Here is a 27,794-nt window from a genome sequence, read left to right as displayed (position 1 = left end):
TTTATGTGTGTTTCTGTCTGTGTGCGTCCGTCAACAGGTGGACCACCTAGATAATAATGGTCAGTGTGCCGTGGTGCATGCAGCTCTCAGGGGCCACATGGATGTGGTCAAGTTCCTCATCCAGTGGGACTGGGCCATGGGACAACCACAACAACAAGGAGCCTTCAGCAAGAGCCAAGCTGTCCAGCAAGCCCTCATCGCTGCAGCCACCATGGGATACACAGAGGTAGGCCTTTCCTCGCTGAGAATCTCCTGACCTGGGGATGCTGTACCTTCATCATTTCTCCTCTGCTCATCTCCTGCTATTAGCATAATGCTTGGCACCAACCTTACTTACTCAGCTGACAGTTTTCTACAGCTAGGATTGACATTTTTTTCGTAATTTCCCTGCAGTGTGTGGACTGTTTATCCCTCTGCGATCCTACCAGTATTGCATGCCGCTCATAATAACAAGTGATTTTTCAGTTGTTTGGGTTTTTTGGACGTGTAAAATGTATCATTATTTGAACCAGATTGTGTCCTACCTGCTGGACCTGCCAGAGAAGGTTGAGAAGGACGAGGAGAAGGTGGAACGAGCTCAGATGAACAATGTTGACACCCTGTGGGGAGAGACAGGTAAGCTACAGCTTCTCATCGTGTGCTTGTTAAAAAGGTCCCCAGATATAGTCCGCAGCCTTTTGGAGATTTGGGCCTAGGTCAAACGTTAACCGGCGATAGCCGAGACACGTATAAATTATGTTTTGGTGCTGTCAGAGGTGGAACTGTCAAATGTGAGCAGCTGCTCTTTTGATCATTGTCATGAAGCCACATCCGTCTCACTCGCGTTAGAAGTTCAGGAAGAGAAAGTGTAGGCTTACATAGAAATAATGACTCACGTTGAAAATCATTAAACAAAATAATGAGGGTTTCTATCAGCCTAATGGAGGTGAAGATCACATCTCACATTCCAGTGTTCAAACAAGGCTGCATGGGACTTCTGTTCATGTGACTCCGTGTAGCCAATGTCCGCTTTCGGTATAATGCTAGGAGCCTCTGGTGGATTTGACGGCTCTCCTCCTCCGACACCGTCAAAACAACTACTATGCCGATGTCAGCTAAAGCAGATCTCATTGAATCTGACAGTGCTGCTTCCTTAGGGGGAATCATTATGCCTCAGTGGCTTTAGGTTTGACACCTGAATTGTAAGCCAATGCTTAGTCTGGGCTTAAGCTGAGATGTGGATGGATTGCTTAGACATACTGTAGGAAGGGATGCTTACTGTACTTGTTTACCATAGGAGTTTAGATCACTACAGAGAGAGAGATTTAGAAAATAACAATAGTGAAGAAGGCCCACATACACTATATATACAGCAGTATGTGGACAACCCTTCAAATGAGTAGATTTGGCTATTTCAACCACACCCGTTGCTGACAGGTGTATAGAATTGGGCGCACAGTCATGCAATCTCCATAGACAAACATTGGCAGTAGAATGGCCTTACTAAAGAACTCAGTGACTTTCAACATGGCACCATCATAGGATGAAACCTTTCAAACAAGTCAGTTTGTCAAATTTCTGCCCTGCTGTAGCTGCCCCATCAATTGTAAGTGCTGTTATTGTGAAGTGAAAACACCTAGGAGCAACAACGGATCAGCAGTGAAGTGGTAAGCTACAGAAGCTCACAGAACTGGCCCGCCGAGTGCTGAAGCCCGCCGAGTGCTGAAGCCCGCCGAGTGCTGAAGCCCGCCGAGTGCTGAAGCCCGCCGAGTGCTGAATCCCGCCGAGTGCTGAAGCCCGCCGAGTGCTGAAGCCCGTCGAGTGCTGAAGCCCACTGAGTGCTGAAGCCCGTCTGTCCTTGGGTTGGAACAGTCACTACCGAGTTCCAAACTGCCTCTGGAAGCAACGTCAGTGCAAGAACTGTTCGTCAGGAGCGTCATGAAATGGGTTTCTATGGCCGAGCAGCCGCACACAAGCCTAAGATCGCCATGCGCGAATGCTAAGCGGTGGCTGGAGTGGTGTAAAGATCGCAACCATTGGACTCCATTGTAGCAGTGGAAACACATTCTGGAGTGATGAGATCCCGTTTCACCAACTGGCAGTCTGACGGACAAATCTGGGTTTGGCTGGTGCCAGGAGTACGCTACCTGTCAAAATGCATAGTGCCAACTGTAAAGTTTGGTGGAGGAGGAATAATGGTCTGGGGCTGTTTTTCATGGTTTGGGCTTGGCCCCTTAGTTATAGACGATTCTGTGCTTCCAGCTTTGTGGTAATAGTTTGGGGAAAGCCCTTTCCTGTTGCAGCATGACAATGCCACCTTGCACAAAGCGAGGTCCATACAGAAATATTAATGGCCATGGTTTTGGAATGAGATGTTCGACGAGCAGGTGTCCACATACTTTTGGTCATGTAGTGTATGTTCCAGAGCTCAGAACTAGTGTCAGAGGGAGAGGGATGTCTGCTATTAGAGACTATTCTCTCTATGTACCGCAAGGCAGAGAGGGAGAGGGATGTCTGCTATTAGAGACTATTCTCTCTATGTACCGCAAGGCAGAGAGGGAGAGGGATGTCTGCTATTAGAGACTATTCTCTCTATGTACCGCAAGGAAGAGAGGGATGTCTGCTATTAGAGACTATTCTCTCTATGTACCGCAAGGCAGAGAGGGATGTCTGCTATTAGAGACTATTCTCTCTATGTACCGCAAGGCAGAGAGGGAGAGGGATGTCTGCTATTAGAGACTATTCTCTCTATGTACCGCAAGGCAGAGAGGGAGAGGGATGTCTGCTATTAGAGACTATTCTCTCTATGTACCGCAAGCCAGAGAGGGATGTCTGCTATTAGAGACTATTCTCTCTATGTACCGCAAGGCAGAGAGGGATGTCTGCTATTAGAGACTATTCTCTCTATGTACCGCAAGGCAGAGAGGGATGTCTGCTATTAGAGACTATTCTCTCTATGTACCGCAAGGCAGAGAGGGATGTCTGCTATTAGAGACTATTCTCTCTATGTACCGCAAGGCAGAGAGGGATGTCTGCTATTAGAGACTATTCTCTCTATGTACCGCAAGGCAGAGAGGGATGTCTGCTATTAGAGACTATTCTCTCTATGTACCGCAAGGCAGAGAGGGAGAGGGATGTCTGCTATTAGAGACTATTCTCTCTATGTACCGCAAGGCAGAGAGGGAGAGGGATGTCTGCTATTAGAGACTATTCTCTCTATGTACCGCAAGGCAGAGAGGGAGAGGGATGTCTGCTATTAGAGACTATTCTCTCTATGTACCGCAAGGCAGAGAGGGAGAGGGATGTCTGCTATTAGAGACTATTCTCTCTATGTACCGCAAGGCAGAGAGGGAGAGGGATGTCTGCTATTAGAGACTATTCTCTCTATGTACCGCAAGGCAGAGAGGGAGAGGGATGTCTGCTATTAGAGACCATTCTCTCTATGTACCGCAAGGCAGAGAGGGAGAGGGATGTCTGCTATTAGAGACTATTCTCTCTATGTACCGCAAGGCAGAGAGGGAGAGGGATGTCTGCTATTAGAGACTATTCTCTCTATGTACCGCAAGGCAGAGAGGGAGAGGGATGTCTGCTATTAGAGACTATTCTCTCTATGTACCGCAAGGCAGAGAAGGAGAGGGATGTCTGCTATTAGAGACTATTCTCTCTATGTACCGCAAGGCAGAGAGGGAGAGGGATGTCTGCTATTAGAGACTATTCTCTCTATGTACCGCAAGGCAGAGAGGGAGAGGGATGTCTGCTATTAGAGACTATTCTCTCTATGTACCGCAAGGCAGAGAGGGAGAGGGATGTCTGCTATTAGAGACTATTCTCTCTATGTACCACAAGGCAGAGAGGGAGAGGGATGTCTGCTATTAGAGACTATTCTCTCTATGTACCGCAAGGCAGAGAGGGAGACAGAGGCAGGAGGATTGTGAGCAATACTATGACTCAGTCAGTTAAATCCATACACATAACTGTCTGTCTGTCTGTCTGTCTGTCTGTCTGTCTGTCTGTCTGTCTGTCTGTCTGTCTGTCTGTCTGTCTGTCTGTCTGTCTGTCTGTCTGTCTGTCTGTCTGTCTGTCTGTCTGTCTGTCTGTCTGTCTGTCTGTCTGTCTGTCTGTCTGTCTGTCTGTCTGTCTGTCTGTCTGTCTGTCTGTCTGTCTGTCTGTCTGTCTGTCTGTCTGTCTGTCTGTCTGTGTACAGTCTGTCAACTGTCTGTCTACCATCTCTGTCTACTACCTGTCTACTGTCTGTCTGTCTACTGTCTGCCTGTCTACAGTCTGTCTGTCTACCGTGTCTGTCAACTGTCTGTCTGTTTATCTACTGTCTGTCTGTTTATCTACTGTCTGTCTACTGACTGTCTACTGTCTGTCTGTCTACTGTCTTTCTGTCTACTGTCTGTCTGTTTATCTACTGTCTGACTACTGTCTGTCAACTATCTGTCTTTCTGTCTACTGTATGTCTACTGTTGGTGTACTCAAACGCTCCACTTAGTATCCACTTAGAATGCAAACAGTGTACATACTAACAAATGACACACATGAAGACTAAGTATAAAAATGACGGATCCATGTGTGTCCCTCTACTCTCTCTGTCCTGTTGGAAACAATGACTAGATCAGTGAATTGCATAGAGCTGACTGTCGACCCCCACATCACTGTTCTCTCCTTCCTCTTTCTCTAATGCCACAACACTGTTCTCTCCTCCCTCTTTCTCTACTGCCACATCACTGTTCTCTCCTCCCTCTTTCTCTACTGCCACATCACTGTTCTACTCCTCCCTCTTTCTCTCCATATTAATGCCAAATATTACAATCAATCCACCATCAAACCATTATATTAATGCCAAATAATACAATCAATCCACCATCAAACCATTCTATTAATTCCAAATGTTACAATCAATACACCATCATACCATTATATTAATGCCAAATATTACAATCAATCCACCATCAAACCATTCTATTATGCCAAATATTACAATCAATCCACCATCAAACCATTCTATTAATGCCAAAACTTACAATCAATCCACCATCAAACAATTCTATTAATGCCAAATATTACAATCAATCCACCATCAAACCATTCTATTAATGCCAAAAATTACAATCAAACCATTCTATTAATTCCAAATGTTACAATCAATCCACCATCAAACCATTCTATTAATTCCAAATGTTACAATCAATACACCATCATACCATTATATTAATGCCAGATATTACAATCAATCCACCATCAAACCATTCTATTATGCCAAATATTACAATCAATCCACCATCAAACCATTCTATTAATGCCAAAAATTACAATCAAACCATTCTATTAATTCCAAATGTTACAATCAATCCACCATCAAACCATTCTATTAATTCCAAATATTACAATCAATCCACCATCAAACCATTCTATTAATGCCAAATATTACAATCAATCCACCATCAAACCATTCTATTAATGCCAAAAATTACAATCAAACCATTCTATTAATTCCAATGTTACAATCAATCCACCATCAAACCATTCTATTAATTCCAAATGTTACAATCAATCCACCATCAAATGTTATTCTATTAATGCCAAATAATACAATCAATCCACCATCAAACCATTCTATTAATGCCAAATAATACAATCAATCCACCATCAAACCATTCTATTAATTCCAAATGTTACAATCAATCCACCATCAAACCATTCTATTAATTCCAAATGTTACAATCAATACACCATCATACCATTATATTAATGCCAAAACTTACAATCAATCCACCATCAAACCATTCTATTATGCCAAATATTACAATCAATCCACCATCAAACCATTCTATTAATTCCAAAAATTACAATTGAACCATTCTATTAATTCCAAATGTTCCAAACAATCCACCATCAAACCATTCTATTAATTCCAAATATTACAATCAATCCACCATCAAACCATTCTATTAATGCCAAAAATTACAATCAAACCATTCTATTAATGCCAAATATTACAATCAATCCACCATCAAACCATTATATTAATGCCAAATAATACAATCAATCCACCATCAAACCATTCTATTAATTCCAAATGTTACAATCAATACACCATCATACCATTATATTAATGCCAAATATTACAATCAATCCACCATCAAACCATTCTATTATGCCAAATATTACAATCAATCCACCATCAAACCATTCTATTAATGCCAAAACTTACAATCAATCCACCATCAAACAATTCTATTAATGCCAAATATTACAATCAATCCACCATCAAACCATTCTATTAATGCCAAAAATTACAATCAAACCATTCTATTAATTCCAAATGTTACAATCAATCCACCATCAAACCATTCTATTAATTCCAAATGTTACAATCAATACACCATCATACCATTATATTAATGCCAGATATTACAATCAATCCACCATCAAACCATTCTATTATGCCAAATATTACAATCAATCCACCATCAAACCATTCTATTAATGCCAAAAATTACAATCAAACCATTCTATTAATTCCAAATGTTACAATCAATCCACCATCAAACCATTCTATTAATTCCAAATATTACAATCAATCCACCATCAAACCATTCTATTAATGCCAAATATTACAATCAATCCACCATCAAACCATTCTATTAATGCCAAAAATTACAATCAAACCATTCTATTAATTCCAATGTTACAATCAATCCACCATCAAACCATTCTATTAATTCCAAATGTTACAATCAATCCACCATCATACCATTCTATTAATGCCAAATAATACAATCAATCCACCATCAAACCATTCTATTAATGCCAAATAATACAATCAATCCACCATCAAACCATTCTATTAATTCCAAATGTTACAATCAATCCACCATCAAACCATTCTATTAATTCCAAATGTTACAATCAATACACCATCATACCATTATATTAATGCCAAATATTACAATCAATCCACCATCAAACCATTCTATTATGCCAAATATTACAATCAATCCACCATCAAACCATTCTATTAATGCCAAAAATTACAATCAAACCATTATATTAATTCCAAATGTTACAATCAATCCACCATCAAACCATTCTATTAATTCCAAATGTTACAATCAATACACCATCATACCATTATATTAATGCCAAATATTACAATCAATCCACCATCAAACCATTCTATTATGCCAAATATTACAATCAATCCACCATCAAACCATTCTATTAATTCCAAAAATTACAATTGAACCATTCTATTAATTCCAAATGTTCCAAACAATCCACCATCAAACCATTCTATTAATTCCAAATATTACAATCAATCCACCATCAAACCATTCTATTAATGCCAAAAATTACAATCAAACCATTCTATTAATGCCAAATATTACAATCAATCCACCATCAAACCATTCTATTAATGCCAAAAATTACAATCAAACCATTCTATTAATTCCAATGTTACAATCAATCCACCATCAAACCATTCTATTAATTCCAAATGTTACAATCAATCCACCATCATACCATTCTATTAATTCCAAATATTACAATCAAATCACCATCAAACCATTCTATTAATTCCAAATGTTACAATCAATCCACCATCAAACCATTCTATTAATGCCAAAAATTACAATCAATCCACCATCAAACCATTCTATTAATTCCAAATATTACAATCAATCCACCATCAAACCATTCTATTAATGCCAAATATTACAATCAATACAACATCAAACCATTACATCAAACCATTCTATTAATGCCAAATATTACAATCAATCCACAATCAAACCATTCTATTAATTCCAAATGTTACAATCAATCCACCATCAAACCATTCTATTAATTCCAAATGTTACAATCAATCCACCACCAAACCATTCTATTAATGCCAAAACTTACAATCAATCCACCATCAAACAATTCTATTAATGCCAAATATTACAATCAATCCACCATCAAACCATTCTATTAATGCCAAAAATTACAATCAAACCATTCTATTAATTCCAAATGTTACAATCAATCCACCATCAAACCATTCTATTAATTCCAAATGTTACAATCAATACACCATCATACCATTATATTAATGCCAGATATTACAATCAATCCACCATCAAACCATTCTATTAATGCCAAAAATTACAATCAAACCATTCTATTAATTCCAAATGTTACAATCAATCCACCATCAAACCATTCTATTAATTCCAAATGTTACAATCAATCCACCATCATACCATTCTATTAATGCCAAATAATACAATCAATCCACCATCAAACCATTATATTAATGCCAAATAATACAATCAATCCACCATCAAACCATTCTATTCATTCCAAATGTTACAATCAATACACCATCATACCATTATATTAATGCCAAATATTACAATCAATCCACCATCAAACCATTCTATTAATTCCAAATATTACAATCAATCCACCATCAAACCATTATATTAATGCCAAAACTTACAATCAATCCACCATCAAACAATTCTATTAATGCCAAATATTACAATCAATCCACAATCAAACCATTCTATTAATTCCAAATGTTACAATCAATCCACCATCAAACCATTCTATTAATTCCAAATGTTACAATCAATCCACCATCAAACCATTCTATTAATGCCAAAACTTACAATCAATCCACCATCAAACAATTCTATTAATGCCAAATATTACAATCAATCCACCATCAAACCATTCTATTAATGCCAAAAATTACAATCAAACCATTCTATTAATTCCAAATGTTACAATCAATCCACCATCAAACCATTCTATTAATTCCAAATGTTACAATCAATACACCATCATACCATTATATTAATGCCAGATATTACAATCAATCCACCATCAAACCATTCTATTAATGCCAAAAATTACAATCAAACCATTCTATTAATTCCAAATGTTACAATCAATCCACCATCAAACCATTCTATTAATGCCAAATATTACAATCAATCCACCATCAAACCATTCTATTAATGCCAAAAATTACAATCAAACCATTCTATTAATTCCAATGTTACAATCAATCCACCATCAAACCATTCTATTAATTCCAAATGTTACAATCAATCCACCATCATACCATTCTATTAATGCCAAATAATACAATCAATCCACCATCAAACCATTCTATTAATGCCAAATAATACAATCAATCCACCATCAAACCATTCTATTAATTCCAAATGTTACAATCAATCCACCATCAAACCATTCTATTAATGCCAAATATTACAATCAATCCACCATCAAACCATTCTATTAATTCCAATGTTACAATCAATCCACCATCAAACCATTCTATTAATTCCAAATGTTACAATCAATCCACCATCATACCATTCTATTAATGCCAAATAATACAATCAATCCACCATCAAACCATTCTATTAATGCCAAATAATACAATCAATCCACCATCAAACCATTCTATTAATTCCAAATGTTACAATCAATCCACCATCAAACCATTCTATTAATTCCAAATGTTACAATCAATACACCATCATACCATTATATTAATGCCAAATATTACAATCAATCTACCATCAAACCATTCTATTATGCCAAATATTACAATCAATCCACCATCAAACCATTCTATTAATGCCAAAAATTACAATCAAACCATTCTATTAATTCCAAATGGTACAATCAATCCACCATCAAACCATTCTATTAATTCCAAATGTTCCAATCAATCCACCATCATACCATTATATTAATGCCAGATATTACAATCAATCCACCATCAAACCATTCTATTATGCCAAATATTACAATCAATCCACCATCAAACCATTCTATTAATGCCAAAAATTACAATCAAACCATTCTATTAATTCCAAATGTTACAATCAATCCACCATCAAACCATTCTATTAATTCCAAATATTACAATCTTTCCACCATCAAACCATTCTATTAATGCCAAATATTACAATCAATCCACCATCAAACCATTCTATTAATGCCAAAAATTACAATCAAACCATTCTATTAATTCCAATGTTACAATCAATCCACCATCAAACCATTCTATTAATTCCAAATGTTACAATCAATCCACCATCATACCATTCTATTAATGCCAAATAATACAATCAATCCACCATCAAACCATTATATTAATGCCAAATAATACAATCAATCCACCATCAAACCATTCTATTCATTCCAAATGTTACAATCAATACACCATCATACCATTATATTAATGCCAAATATTACAATCAATCCACCATCAAACCATTCTATTAATTCCAAATGTTACAATCAATCCACCATCAAACCATTCTATTAATGCCAAAACTTACAATCAATCCACCATCAAACAATTCTATTAATGCCAAATATTACAATCAATCCACCATCAAACCATTCTATTAATGCCAAAAATTACAATCAAACCATTCTATTAATTCCAAATGTTACAATCAATCCACCATCAAACCATTCTATTAATTCCAAATGTTACAATCAATACACCATCATACCATTATATTAATGCCAGATATTACAATCAATCCACCATCAAACCATTCTATTAATGCCACAAATTACAATCAAACCATTCTATTAATTCCAAATGTTACAATCAATCCACCATCAAACCATTCTATTAATGCCAAATATTACAATCAATCCACCATCAAACCATTCTATTAATTCCAATGTTACAATCAATCCACCATCAAACCATTCTATTAATTCCAAATGTTACAATCAATCCACCATCAAACCATTCTATTAATGCCAAATATTACAATCAATCCACCATCAAACCATTCTATTAATGCCAAAAATTACAATCAAACCATTCTATTAATTCCAAATGTTACAATCAATCCACCATCAAACCATTCTATTAATGCCAAATATTACAATCAATCCACCATCAAACCATTCTATTAATGCCAAAAATTACAATCAAACCATTCTATTAATTCCAATGTTACAATCAATCCACCATCAAACCATTCTATTAATTCCAAATGTTACAATCAATCCACCATCATACCATTCTATTAATGCCAAATAATACAATCAATCCACCATCAAACCATTATATTAATGCCAAATAATACAATCAATCCACCATCAAACCATTCTATTAATTCCAAATGTTACAATCAATACACCATCATACCATTATATTAATGCCAAATATTACAATCAATCCACCATCAAACCATTCTATTATGCCAAATATTACAATCAATCCACCATCAAACCATTCTATTAATGCCAAAAATTACAATCAAACCATTCTATTAATTCCAAATGTTACAATCAATCCACCATCAAACCATTCTATTAATGCCAAATATTACAATCAATCCACCATCAAACCATTCTATTAATGCCAAATATTACAATCAATCCACCATCAAACCATTATATTAATGCCAAAAATTACAATCAAACCATTCTATTAATTCCAAATGTTACAATCAATCCACCATCAAACCATTCTATTAATTCCAAATATTACAATCAATCCACCATCAAACCATTCTATTAATGCCAAATATTACAATCAATCCACCATCAAACCATTCTATTAATGCCAAAAATTACAATCAAACCATTCTATTAATTCCAATGTTACAATCAATCCACCATCAAACCATTCTGTTAATTCCAAATATTACAATCAAACCATTCTATTATTTCCAAATGTTACAATCAATCCACCATCAAACCATTGTATTATTTCCAAATGTTACAATCAATCCACCATCATACCATTCTATTAATGCCAAATAATACAATCAATCCACCATCAAACCATTCTATTAATGCCAAATAATACAATCAATCCACCATCAAACCATTCTATTAATTCCAAATGTTAAAATCAATCCACCATCAAACCATTCTATTAATTCCAAATGTTACAATCAATACACCATCATACCATTATATTAATGCCAAATATTACAATCAATCCACCATCAAACCATTCTATTATGCCAAATATTACAATCAATCCACCATCAAACCATTCTATTAATTCCAAACATTACAATCAAACAATTCTATTAATTCCAAATGTTCCAATCAATCCACCATCAAACCATTCTATTAATTCCAAATATTACAATCAATCCACCATCAAACCATTCTATTAATGCCAAAAATTACAATCAAACCACTCTATTATTTCCAAATGTTACAATCAATCCACCATCAAACCATTCTATGAATGCCAAATAATACAATCAATCCACCATCAAACCATTCTATTAATGCCAAAAATTACAATCATTCAACTATCAAACCATTCTATTAATGCCAAATATTACAATCAATCCACCATCAAACCATTCTATTAATGCCAAAAATTACAATCAAACCATTCTATTAATTCCAAATGTTACAATCAATCCACCATCAAACCATTCTATTAATTCCAAATATTAATTCAAATCAATCCACCATCAAACCATTCTATTAATGCCAAAAATGACAATCAAACCATTCTATTAATTCCAAATGTTACAATCAATCCACCATCAAACCATTCTATTAATGCCAAATGTTACAATTACAATCATACCATTATATTAATGCCAGATATTACAATCAATCAAAAACCATTCTATTAATGCCAAAAATTACAATCAAACCATTCTATTAATTCCAATGTTACAATCAATCCACCATCAAACCATTCTATTAATTCCAAATGTTACAATCAATCCACCATCAAACCATTCTATTAATGCCAAATATTACAATCAATCCACCATCAAACCATTATATTAATGCCAAATAATACAATCAATTCAAACCATTCTATTAATTCCAAATGTTACAATCAAACACCATCATAATCCATCAAACCATTCTATTAATGCCAAATATTACAATCAATCCACCATCAAACCATTCTATTAATGCCAAATATTACAATCAATCCACCATCAAACCATTCTATTAATGCCAAAAATTACAATCAAACCATTCTATTAATTCCAAATGTTACAATCAATCCACCATCAAACCATTCTATTAATGCCAAATATTACAATCAATCCACCATCAAACCATTCTATTAATGCCAAATATTACAATCAATCCACCATCAAACCATTATATTAATGCCAAAAATTACAATCAAACCATTCTATTAATTCCAAATGTTACAATCAATCCACCATCAAACCATTCTATTAATTCCAAATATTACAATCAATCCACCATCAAACCATTCTATTAATGCCAAATATTACAATCAATCCACCATCAAACCATTCTATTAATGCCAAAAATTACAATCAAACCATTCTATTAATTCCAAATGTTACAATCAATCCACCATCAAACCATTCTATTAATTCCAAATATTACAATCAAACCATCAAACCATTCCAAATGTTAAATCAATCCACCATCAAACCATTCTATTATTTCCAAATGTTACAATCAATCCACCATCAAACCATTCTATTAATGCCAAATAATACAATCAATCCACCATCAAACCATTCTATTAATGCCAAATAATACAATCAATCCACCATCAAACCATTCTATTAATTCCAAATGTTAAAATCAATCCACCATCAAACCATTCTATTAATTCCAAATGTTACAATCAATACACCATCATACCATTATATTAATGCCAAATATTACAATCAATCCACCATCAAACCATTCTATTATGCCAAATATTACAATCAAACAATTCTATTAATTCCAAATGTTCCAATCAATCCACCATCAAACCATTCTATTAATTCCAAATATTACAATCAATCCACCATCAAACCATTCTATTAATGCCAAAAATTACAATCAAACCACTCTATTATTTCCAAATGTTACAATCAATCCACCATCAAACCATTCTATTAATGCCAAATAATACAATCAATCCACCATCAAACCATTCTATTAATGCCAAAAATTACAATCATTCAACTATCAAACCATTCTATTAATGCCAAATATTACAATCAATCCACCATCAAACCATTCTATTAATGCCAAAAATTACAATCAAACCATTCTATTAATTCCAAATGTTACAATCAATCCACCATCAAACCATTCTATTAATGCCAAATATTACAATCAATCCACCATCAAACCATTCTATTATGCCAAATATTACAATCAAACAATTCTATTAATTCCAAATGTTCCAATCAATCCACCATCAAACCATTCTATTAATTCCAAATATTACAATCAATCCACCATCAAACCATTCTATTAATGCCAAAAATTACAATCAAACCACTCTATTATTTCCAAATGTTACAATCAATCCACCATCAAACCATTCTATTAATGCCAAATAATACAATCAATCCACCATCAAACCATTCTATTAATGCCAAAAATTACCAATCATTCAACTACAAACCATTCTATTAATGCCAAATATTACAATCAATCCACCATCAAACCATTCTATTAAATGCAAAAATTACAATCAAACCATTCTATTAATTCCAAATGTTACAATCAATCCACCATCAAACCATTATATTAATTCCAAATATTACAATCAATCAATCACCATCAAACCATTCTATTAATGCCAAAAATTAACAATCAAACCATTCTATTAATGCCAAATGTTACAATCAATCCACCATCAAACCATTCTATTAATGCCAAATATTACAATCAATCCACCATCAAACCATTCTATTAATGCCAAATATTACAATCAATCCACCATCAAACCATTCTATTAATGCCAAAAATTACAATCAAACCATTCTATTAATTCCAAATGTTACAATCAATCCACCATCAAACCATTCTATTAATTCCAAATATTACAATCAATCCACCATCAAACCATTCTATTAATGCCAAATATTACAATCAATCCACCATCAAACAATTCTATTAATTCCAAAAATTACAATCAAACAATTCTATTAATTCCAAATGTTCCAATCAATCCACCATCAAACCATTCTATTAATTCCAAATATTACAATCAATCCACCATCAAACCATTCTATTAATGCCAAAAATTACAATCAAACCACTCTATTATTTCCAAATGTTACAATCAATCCACCATCAAACCATTCTATTAATGCCAAATAATACAATCAATCCACCATCAAACCATTCTATTAATGCCAAAAATTACAATCATTCAACTATCAAACCATTCTATTAATGCCAAATATTACAACAATCCACCATCAAACCATTCTATTAATGCCAAAAATTACAATCAAACCATTCTATTAATTCCAAATGTTACAATCAATCCACCATCAAACCATTCTATTAATTCCAAATATTACAATCAATCCACCATCAAACCATTCTATTAATGCCAAAAATGACAATCAAACCATTCTATTAATTCCAAATGTTACAATCAATCCACCATCAAACCATTCTATTAATGCCAAAAAGTACAATCAAACCATTCTATTAATTCCAAATGTTACAATCAATCCACCATCAAACCATTATATTAATTCCAAATATTACAATCAATCCACCATCAAACCATTCTATTAATGCCAAAAATTACAATCAAACCATTCTATTAATTCCAAATGTTACAATCAATCCACCATCAAACCATTCTATTAATGCCAAATATTACAATCAATCCACCATCAAACCATTCTATTAATGCCAAATATTACAATCAATCCACCATCAAACCATTCTATTAATGCCAAAAATTACAATCATTCAACTATCAAACCATTCTATTAATGCCAAATAATACAATCAATCCACCATCAAACCATTCTATTAATGCCAAATAATACAATCAATCCACCATCAAACCATTCTATTAATGCCAAATATTACAATCAATCCACCATCAAACCATTGTATTATTTCCAAATGTTACAATCAATCCACCATCAAATTCTATTAATGCCAAATTACAATAATTAAAACCATTCTATTAATGCCAAAAATACAATCAATCCACCATCAAACCATTCTATTAATGCCAAAAATTACAATCAATCCACCATCAAACCATTCTATTAATGCCAAAAATTACAATCAATCAATCCACCATTTCTATTAATTTCCAAATGTTACAATCAATCCACCATCAAACCATTCTATTAATTCCAAATGTTACAATCAATCCACCATCAAACCATTCTATTAATGCCAAATATTACAATCAATCCACCATCAAACCATTCTATTAATTCCAAATGTTACAATCAATCCACCATCAAACCATTCTATTAATGCCAAATGTTACAATCAATCCACCATCAAACCATTCTATTAATGCCAAATATTACAATCAATCCACCATCAAACCATTCTATTAATTCCAAATATTACAATCAATCCACCATCAAACCATTCTATTAATGCCAAAAACAATTACAATCAATCCACCATCAAACCATTCTATTAATGCCAAATATTACAATCAATCCACCATCAAACCATTCTATTAATGCCAAATATTACAATCAATCCACCATCAAACCATTCTATTAATGCCAAATTACAATCAAACCATTCTATTAATTCCAAATGTTACAATCAATCCACCATCAAACCATTCTATTAATGCCAAATATTACAATCAATCCACCATCAAACCATTCTATTAATGCCAAAAATTACCAAATCAAACAATTCTATTAATTCCAATTACAATCAATCCACCATCAAACCATTCTATTAATGCCAAAAATAAATTCAATCAATCAATCCACCATCAAACCATTCTATTAATGCCAAATAATACAATCAATCCAATCAAACCATTCTATTAATGCCAAAAATTACAACATCAAACCATTCTATTAATGCCAAATATTACAATCAATCCACCATCAAACCATTCTATTAATGCCAAAAATTACAATCAAACCATTCTATTAATTCCAAATGTTACAATCAATCCACCATCAAACCATTCTATTAATTCCAAATATTACAATCAATCCACCATCAAACCATTCTATTAATGCCAAAAATGACAATCAAACCATTCTATTAATTCCAAATGTTACAATCAATCCACCATCAAACCATTCTATTAATGCCAAAAAGTACAATCAAACCATTCTATTAATTCCAAATGTTACAATCAATCCACCATCAAACCATTATATTAATTCCAAATATTACAATCAATCCACCATCAAACCATTCTATTAATGCCAAAAATTACAATCAAACCATTCTATTAATTCCAAATGTTACAATCAATCCACCATCAAACCATTCTATTAATGCCAAATATTACAATCAATCCACCATCAAACCATTCTATTAATGCCAAATATTCTATACAATCAATCCACCATCAAACCATTCTATTAATGCCAAAAATTACAATCAAACTATCAAACCATTCTATTAATGCAAATCAAACCATTCTATTAATGCAATCAATCAATCCACCATCAAACCATTCTATTAATTCCAAATGTTACAATCAATCCACCATCAAACCATTCTATTAATTCCAAATATTACAATCAATCCACCATCAAACCATTCTATTAATGCCAAATGTTACAATCAATCCACCATCAAACCATTCTATTAATGCCAAATAATACAATCAATCCACCATCAAACCATTCTATTAATGCCAAAAATTACAATCATTCAACTATCAAACCATTCTATTAATGCCAAATATTACAATCAATCCACCATCAAACCATTCTATTAATGCCAAAAATTACAATCAAACCATTCTATTAATTCCAAATGTTACAATCAATCCACCATCAAACCATTCTATTAATTCCAAATATTACAATCAATCCACCATCAAACCATTCTATTAATGCCAAATAAATGTTACAATCAATCCACCATCAAACCATTCTATTAATGCCAAATATTACAATCAATCAATCACCATCAAACCATTCTATTAATTCCAAATGTTACAATCAATCCACCATCAAACCATTCTATTAATGCCAAATAATTACAATCAATCCACCATCAAACCATTCTATTAATGCCAAATATTACAATCAATCACCATCAAACCATTCTATTAATGCCAAATATCAAAATCCACCATCAAACCATTCTATTAATGCCAAAAATTACAATCAATCCACCATCAAACCATTCTATTAATGCCAAAAATACAATCAATCCACCATCAAACCATTCTATTAATGCCAAAATCAATTAAACAATCAATATTACAATCAATCCATCAAACCATTCTATTAATGCCAAAAAGTACAATCAATCCACCATCAAACCATTCTATTAATGCCAAATATTACAATCAATCCACCATCAAACCATTCTATTAATGCCAAAAATTACAATCAAACCATTCTATTAATTCAAAATGTTACAATCAATCCACCATCAAACCATTCTATTAATGCCAAAAATACAATCAATCCACCATCAAACCATTCTATTAATTCCAAATGTTACAATCAATCCACCATCAAACCATTCTATTAATGCCAAATATTACAATCAATCCACCATCAAACCATTCTATTAATGCCAAAAATTACAATCATTCAACCATCAAACCATTCTATTAATCCAAATGTTACAATCAATCACCATCAAACCATTCTATTAATGCCAAAATTACAAATTCTTACAATCAATCAATCCACCATCAAACCATTCTATTAATGCCAAATATTACAATCAATCCACCATCAAACCATTCTATTAATTCCAAATGTTACAATCAATCCACCATCAAACCATTCTATTAATGCCAAAAATACAATCAAACCATCCACCATCAAACCATTCTATTAATTCCAAATATTACAATCAATCCACCATCAAACCATTCTATTAATGCCAAAAATTACAATCAAACCATTCTATTAATTCCAAATGTTACAATCAATCCACCATCAAACCATTCTATTAATGCCAAATATTACAATCAATCCACCATCAAACCATTCTATTAATGCCAAATATTACAATCAATCCACCATCAAACCATTCTATTAATGCCAAAAATTACAATCAAACCATTCTATTAATTCCAAATGTTACAATCAATCCACCATCAAACCATTCTATTAATTCCAAATGTTACAATCAATCCACCATCAAACCATTCTATTAATGCCAAATAATACAATCAATCCACCATCAAACCATTCTATTAATGCCAAAAATTACAATCAAACCATTCAACAATCATCAAACCATTCTATTAATGCCAAATATTACAATCAATCCACCATCAAACCATTCTATTAATGCCAAAAATTACAATCAAACCATTCTATTAATTCCAAATGTTACAATCAATCCACCATCAAACCATTATATTATCAATAATCAAACCAAAATGCCAAATTACAATCAATCCACCATCAAACCATTCTATTAATGCCAAAAATACAATCAATCCACCATCAAACCATTCTATTAATGCCAAAAATTACAATCAATCACCATCAAACCATTCTATTAATGCCAAATATTACAATCAATCCACCATCAAACCATTCTATTAATTCCAAAAATTACAATCAAACCATTCTATTAATTCCAAATGTTACAATCAATCCACCATCAAACCATTCTATTAATTCCAAATATTACAATCAATCCACCATCAAACCATTCTATTAATGCCAAAACAATCAAACCATTCTTCTATTAATTCCAAATCAATCAATCCACCATCAAACCATTCTATTAATGCCAAAAAGTACAATCAAACCATATTAATTCCAAATGTTACAATCAATCCACCATCAAACCATTATATTAATTCCAAATATTACAATCAATCCACCATCAAACCATTCTATTAATGCCAAAAATTACAATCAAACCATTCTATTAATTCCAAATGTTACAATCAATCCACCATCAAACCATTCTATTAATGCCAAATATTACAATCAATCCACCATCAAACCATTCTATTAATGCCAAATATTACAATCAATCCACCATCAAACCATTCTATTAATGCCAAAAATTACAATCAAACCATTCTATTAATTCCAAATGTTACAATCAATCCACCATCAAACCATTCTATTAATTCCAAATGTTACAATCAATCCACCATCAAACCATTCTATTAATGCCAAATAATACAATCAATCCACCATCAAACCATTCTATTAATGCCAAAAATTACAATCATTCAACTATCAAACCATTCTATTAATGCCAAATATTACAATCAATCCACCATCAAACCATTCTATTAATGCCAAAAATTACAATCAAACCATTCTATTAATTCCAAATGTTACAATCAATCCACCATCAAACCATTCTATTAATTCCAAATATTACAACTAATCCACCCTCAAACCATTCTATTAATGCCAAAAATTACAATCACTCCACCATTAAACCATTCTATTAATGCCAAAAAGTACAATCAATCCACCATCAAACCATTCTATTAATGCCAAAAAGTACAATCAATCCACCATCAAACCATTCTATTATGCCAAAAAGTACAATCAATCCACCATCAAACCATTCTATTAATTCCAAAAATTACAATCAAACCATTCTATTAATTCCAAATGTTCCAATCAATCCACCATCAAACCATTCTATTAATTCCAAATATTACAATCAATCCACCATCAAACCATTCTATTAATGCCAAAAATTACAATCAATCCATTCTATTATTTCCAAATGTTACAATCAATCCACCATCAAACCATTCTATTAATGCCAAATAATACAATCAATCCACCATCAAACCATTCTATTAATGCCAAAAATTACAATCATTCAACTATCAAACCATTCTATTAATGCCAAAAATTACAATCAATCCACCATCAAACCATTCTATTAATGCCAAAAATTACAATCAAACCATTCTATTATTTCCAAATGTTACAATCAATCCACCATCAAACCATTGTATTATTTCCAAATGTTACAATCAATCCACCATCAAACCATTCTATTAATGCCAAAAAGTACAATCAATCCACCATCAAACCATTCTATTAATGCCAAATATTACAATCAATCCACCATCAAACCATTGTATTATTTCCAAATGTTACAATCAATCCACCATCAAACCATTCTATTAATGCCAAAAATACAATCAATCCACCATCAAACCATTCTATTAATGCCAAATATTACAATCAATCCACCATCAAACCATTCTATTAATGCCAAATATGACAATAATCCACCATCAAACCATTCTATTAATGCCAAAAATTACAATCAATCCACCATCAAACCATTCTATTAATGCCAAAAAGTACAATAAATCCACCATCAAACCATTCTATTAATGCCAAAAATTACAATCAATCCACCATCAAACCATTCTATTAATGCCAAAAAGTACAATCAATCCACCATCAAACCATTCTATTAATACCAAATATTACAATCAATCCACCATCAAACCATTCTATTAATGCCAAAAATTACAATCAAACCATTCTATTAATTCAAAATGTTACAATCAATCCACCATCAAACCATTCTATTAATGCCAAAAAATACAATCAATCCACCATCAAACCATTCTATTAATACCAAAAATTACAATCAATCCACCATCAAACATTCTATTAATGCCAAATATTACAATCAATCCACCATCAAACAATTATATTAATGCCAAATATTACAATCAATCCACCATCAAACCATTCTATTAATTCCAAATGTTACAATCAATACACCATCAAACCATTCTATTAATGCCAAATATTACAATCAATCCACCATCAAACCATTCTATTAATGCCAAATATTACAATCAATCCACCATCAAACCATTCTATTAATGCCAAAAATTACAATCAAACCATTCTATTAATTCCAAATGTTACAATCAATCCACCATCAAACCATTCTATTAATTCCAAATATTACAATCAATCCACCATCAAACCATTCTATTAATGCCAAAAATTACAATCAAACCATTCTATTATTTCCAAATGTTACAATCAATCCACCATCAAACCATTGTATTATTTCCAAATGTTACAATCAATCCACCATCATACCATTCTATTAATGCCAAATAATACAATCAATCCACCATCAAACCATTCTATTAATGCCAAATAATACAATCAATCCACCATCAAACCATTCTATTAATGCCAAATAATACAATCAATCCACCATCAAACCATTCTATTAATTCCAAATGTTACAATCAATCCACCATCAAACCATTCTATTAATTCCAAATGTTACAATCAATACACAATCATACTATTATATTAATGCCAAATATTACAATCAATCCACCATCAAACCATTCTATTAATTCCAAATATTACAATCAATCCACCATCAAACCATTCTATTAATGCCAAATAATACAATCAATCCACCATCAAACCATTCTATTAATGCCAAAAATGACAATCAAACCATTCTATTAATTCCAAATGTTACAATCAATCCACCATCAAACCATTCTATTAATGCCAAAAAGTACAATCAAACCATTCTATTAATTCCAAATGTTACAATCAATCCACCATCAAACCATTATATTAATTCCAAATATTACAATCAATCCACCATCAAACCATTCTATTAATGCCAAAAATTACAATCAAACCATTCTATTAATTCCAAATGTTACAATCAATCCACCATCAAACCATTCTATTAATGCCAAATATTACAATCAATCCACCATCAAACCATTCTATTAATGCCAAATATTACAATCAATCCACCATCAAACCATTCTATTAATGCCAAAAATTACAATCAAACCATTCTATTAATTCCAAATGTTACAATCAATCCACCATCAAACCATTCTATTAATTCCAAATGTTACAATCAATCCACCATCAAACCATTCTATTAATGCCAAATAATACAATCAATCCACCATCAAACCATTCTATTAATGCCAAAAATTACAATCATTCAACTATCAAACCATTCTATTAATGCCAAATATTACAATCAATCCACCATCAAACCATTCTATTAATGCCAAAAATTACAATCAAACCATTCTATTAATTCCAAATGTTACAATCAATCCACCATCAAACCATTCTATTAATTCCAAATATTACAACTAATCCACCCTCAAACCATTCTATTAATGCCAAAAATTACAATCACTCCACCATTAAACCATTCTATTAATGCCAAAAATTACAATCACTCCACCATTAAACCATTCTATTAATGCCAAAAAGTACAATCAATCCACCATCAAACCATTCTATTAATGCCAAAAAGTACAATCAATCCACCATCAAACCATTCTATTATGCCAAAAAGTACAATCAATCCACCATCAAACCATTCTATTAATTCCAAAAATTACAATCAAACCATTCTATTAATTCCAAATGTTCCAATCAATCCACCATCAAACCATTCTATTAATTCCAAATATTACAATCAATCCACCATCAAACCATTCTATTAATGCCAAAAATTACAATCAATCCATTCTATTATTTCCAAATGTTACAATCAATCCACCATCAAACCATTCTATTAATGCCAAATAATACAATCAATCCACCATCAAACCATTCTATTAATGCCAAAAATTACAATCATTCAACTATCAAACCATTCTATTAATGCCAAAAATTACAATCAATCCACCATCAAACCATTCTATTAATGCCAAAAATTACAATCAAACCATTCTATTATTTCCAAATGTTACAATCAATCCACCATCAAACCATTGTATTATTTCCAAATGTTACAATCAATCCACCATCAAACCATTCTATTAATGCCAAAAAGTACAATCAATCCACCATCAAACCATTCTATTAATGCCAAATATTACAATCAATCCACCATCAAACCATTCTATTATTTCCAAATGTTACAATCAATCCACCATCAAACCATTCTATTAATGCCAAAAAGTACAATCAATCCACCATCAAACCATTCTATTAATGCCAAATATTACAATCAATCCACCATCAAACCATTCTATTAATGCCAAATATGACAACTAATCCACCCTCAAACCATTCTATTAATGCCAAAAATTACAATCAATCCACCATCAAACCATTCTATTAATGCCAAAAAGTACAATAAATCCACCATCAAACCATTCTATTAATGCCAAAAATTACAATCAATCCACCATCAAACCATTCTATTAATGCCAAAAAGTACAATCAATCCACCATCAAACCATTCTATTAATACCAAATATTACAATCAATCCACCATCAAACCATTCTATTAATGCCAAAAATTACAATCAAACCATTCTATTAATTCAAAATGTTACAATCAATCCACCATCAAACCATTCTATTAATGCCAAAAAATACAATCAATCCACCATCAAACCATTCTATTAATACCAAAAACTACAATCAATCCACCATCAAACATTCTATTAATGCCAAATATTACAATCAATCCACCATCAAACAATTATATTAATGCCAAATATTACAATCAATCCACCATCAAACCATTCTATTAATTCCAAATGTTACAATCAATACACCATCATACCATTATATTAATGCCAAATATTACAATCAATCCACCATCAAACCATTCTATTAATGCCAAATATTACAATCAATCCACCATCAAACCATTCTATTAATGCCAAAAATTACAATCAAACCATTCTATTAATTCCAAATGTTACAATCAATCCACCATCAAACCATTCTATTAATTCCAAATATTACAATCAATCCACCATCAAACCATTCTATTAATGCCAAAAATTACAATCAAACCATTCTATTATTTCCAAATGTTACAATCAATCCACCATCAAACCATTGTATTATTTCCAAATGTTACAATCAATCCACCATCATACCATTCTATTAATGCCAAATAATACAATCAATCCACCATCAAACCATTCTATTAATGCCAAATAATACAATCAATCCACCATCAAACCATTCTATTAATGCCAAATAATACAATCAATCCACCATCAAACCATTCTATTAATTCCAAATGTTACAATCAATCCACCATCAAACCATTCTATTAATTCCAAATGTTACAATCAATACACAATCATACTATTATATTAATGCCAAATATTACAATCAATCCACCATCAAACCATTCTATTAATTCCAAATATTACAATCAATCCACCATCAAACCATTCTATTAATGCCAAATAATACAATCAATCCACCATCAAACCATTCTATTAATGCCAAAAATGACAATCAAACCATTCTATTAATTCCAAATGTTACAATCAATCCACCATCAAACCATTCTATTAATGCCAAAAATACAATCAAACCATTCTTCTATTAATACCATTAATTCCAAATGTTACAATCAATCCACCATCAAACCATTCTATTAATTCCAAATATTACAATCAATCCACCATCAAACCATTCTATTAATGCCAAAAATTACAATCAAACCATTCTATTAATTCCAAATGTTACAATCAATCCACCATCAAACCATTCTATTAATGCCAAATATTACAATCAATCCACCATCAAACCATTCTATTAATGCCAAATATTACAATCAATCCACCATCAAACCATTCTATTAATGCCAAAAATTACAATCAAACCATTCTATTAATTCCAAATGTTACAATCAATCCACCATCAAACCATTCTATTAATTCCAAATGTTACAATCAATCCACCATCAAACCATTCTATTAATGCCAAATAATACAATCAATCCACCATCAAACCATTCTATTAATGCCAAAAATTACAATCATTCAACTATCAAACCATTCTATTAATGCCAAATATTACAATCAATCCACCATCAAACCATTCTATTAATGCCAAAAATTACAATCAAACCATTCTATTAATTCCAAATGTTACAATCAATCCACCATCAAACCATTCTATTAATTCCAAATATTACAATCAATCCACCATCAAACCATTCTATTAATGCCAAAAATTACAATCAATCCACCATCAAACCATTCTATTAATGCCAAAAATTACAATCAATCCACCATCAAACCATTCTATTAATGCCAAAAATTACAATCAATCCACCATCAAACCATTCTATTAATGCCAAAAAGTACAATCAATCCACCATCAAACCATTCTATTAATGCCAAAAAGTACAATCAATCCACCATCAAACCATTCTATTAATGCCAAAAATTACAATCAAACCATTCTAAATTCCAAATGTTCCAATCAATCCACCATCAAACCATTCTATTAATTCCAAATATTACAATCAATCCACCATCAAACCATTCTATTAATGCCAAAAATTACAATCAATCCATTCTATTATTTCCAAATGTTACAATCAATCCACCATCAAACCATTCTATTAATGCCAAATAATACAATCAATCCACCATCAAACCATTCTATTAATGCCAAAAATTACAATCATTCAACTATCAAACCATTCTATTAATGCCAAAAATTACAATCAATCCACCATCAAACCATTCTATTAATGCCAAAAATTACAATCAAACCATTCTATTATTTCCAAATGTTACAATCAATCCACCATCAAACCATTGTATTATTTCCAAATGTTACAATCAATCCACCATCAAACCATTCTATTAATGCCAAAAAGTACAATCAATCCACCATCAAACCATTCTATTAATGCCAAATATTACAATCAATCCACCATCAAACCATTGTATTATTTCCAAATGTTACAATCAATCCACCATCAAACCATTCTATTAATGCCAAAAAGTACAATCAATCCACCATCAAACCATTCTATTAATGCCAAATATTACAATCAATCCACCATCAAACCATTCTATTAATGCCAAATATGACAACTAATCCACCCTCAAACCATTCTATTAATGCCAAAAATTACAATCAATCCACCATCAAACCATTCTATTAATGCCAAAAAGTACAATAAATCCACCATCAAACCATTCTATTAATGCCAAAAATTACAATCAATCCACCATCAAACCATTCTATTAATGCCAAAAAGTACAATCAATCCACCATCAAACCATTCTATTAATACCAAATATTACAATCAATCCACCATCAAACCATTCTATTAATGCCAAAAATTACAATCAAACCATTCTATTAATTCAAAATGTTACAATCAATCCACCATCAAACCATTCTATTAATGCCAAAAAATACAATCAATCCACCATCAAACCATTCTATTAATACCAAAAACTACAATCAATCCACCATCAAACATTCTATTAATGCCAAATATTACAATCAATCCACCATCAAACAATTATATTAATGCCAAATATTACAATCAATCCACCATCAAACCATTCTATTAATTCCAAATGTTACAATCAATACACCATCATACCATTATATTAATGCCAAATATTACAATCAATCCACCATCAAACCATTCTATTATGCCAAATATTACAATCAATCCACCATCAAACCATTCTATTAATGCCAAAAATTACAATCAAACCATTCTATTAATTCCAAATGTTACAATCAATCCACCATCAAACCATTCTATTAATTCCAAATATTACAATCAATCCACCATCAAACCATTCTATTAATGCCAAAAATTACAATCAAACCATTCTATTATTTCCAAATGTTACAATCAATCCACCATCAAACCATTGTATTATTTCCAAATGTTACAATCAATCCACCATCATACCATTCTATTAATGCCAAATAATACAATCAATCCACCATCAAACCATTCTATTAATGCCAAATAATACAATCAATCCACCATCAAACCATTCTATTAATGCCAAATAATACAATCAATCCACCATCAAACCATTCTATTAATTCCAAATGTTACAATCAATCCACCATCAAACCATTCTATTAATT

General features: G+C 32.2%; 1 pseudogene; it reads left to right on the top strand.

The window, feature by feature from the left end:
• Positions 1 to 27,794, top strand: part of LOC124038602 — a 273,183-nt pseudogene that overhangs the window by 205,387 nt on the left and 40,002 nt on the right.

The sequence above is a fragment of the Oncorhynchus gorbuscha genome, linkage group LG06 (assembly GCF_021184085.1).
Source record: "Oncorhynchus gorbuscha isolate QuinsamMale2020 ecotype Even-year linkage group LG06, OgorEven_v1.0, whole genome shotgun sequence".
Classification (NCBI taxonomy): domain Eukaryota; kingdom Metazoa; phylum Chordata; class Actinopteri; order Salmoniformes; family Salmonidae; genus Oncorhynchus; species Oncorhynchus gorbuscha.
Note: the sequence above shows the minus strand (reverse complement) of the source record. Positions and strands in the feature narration are given on the sequence as shown.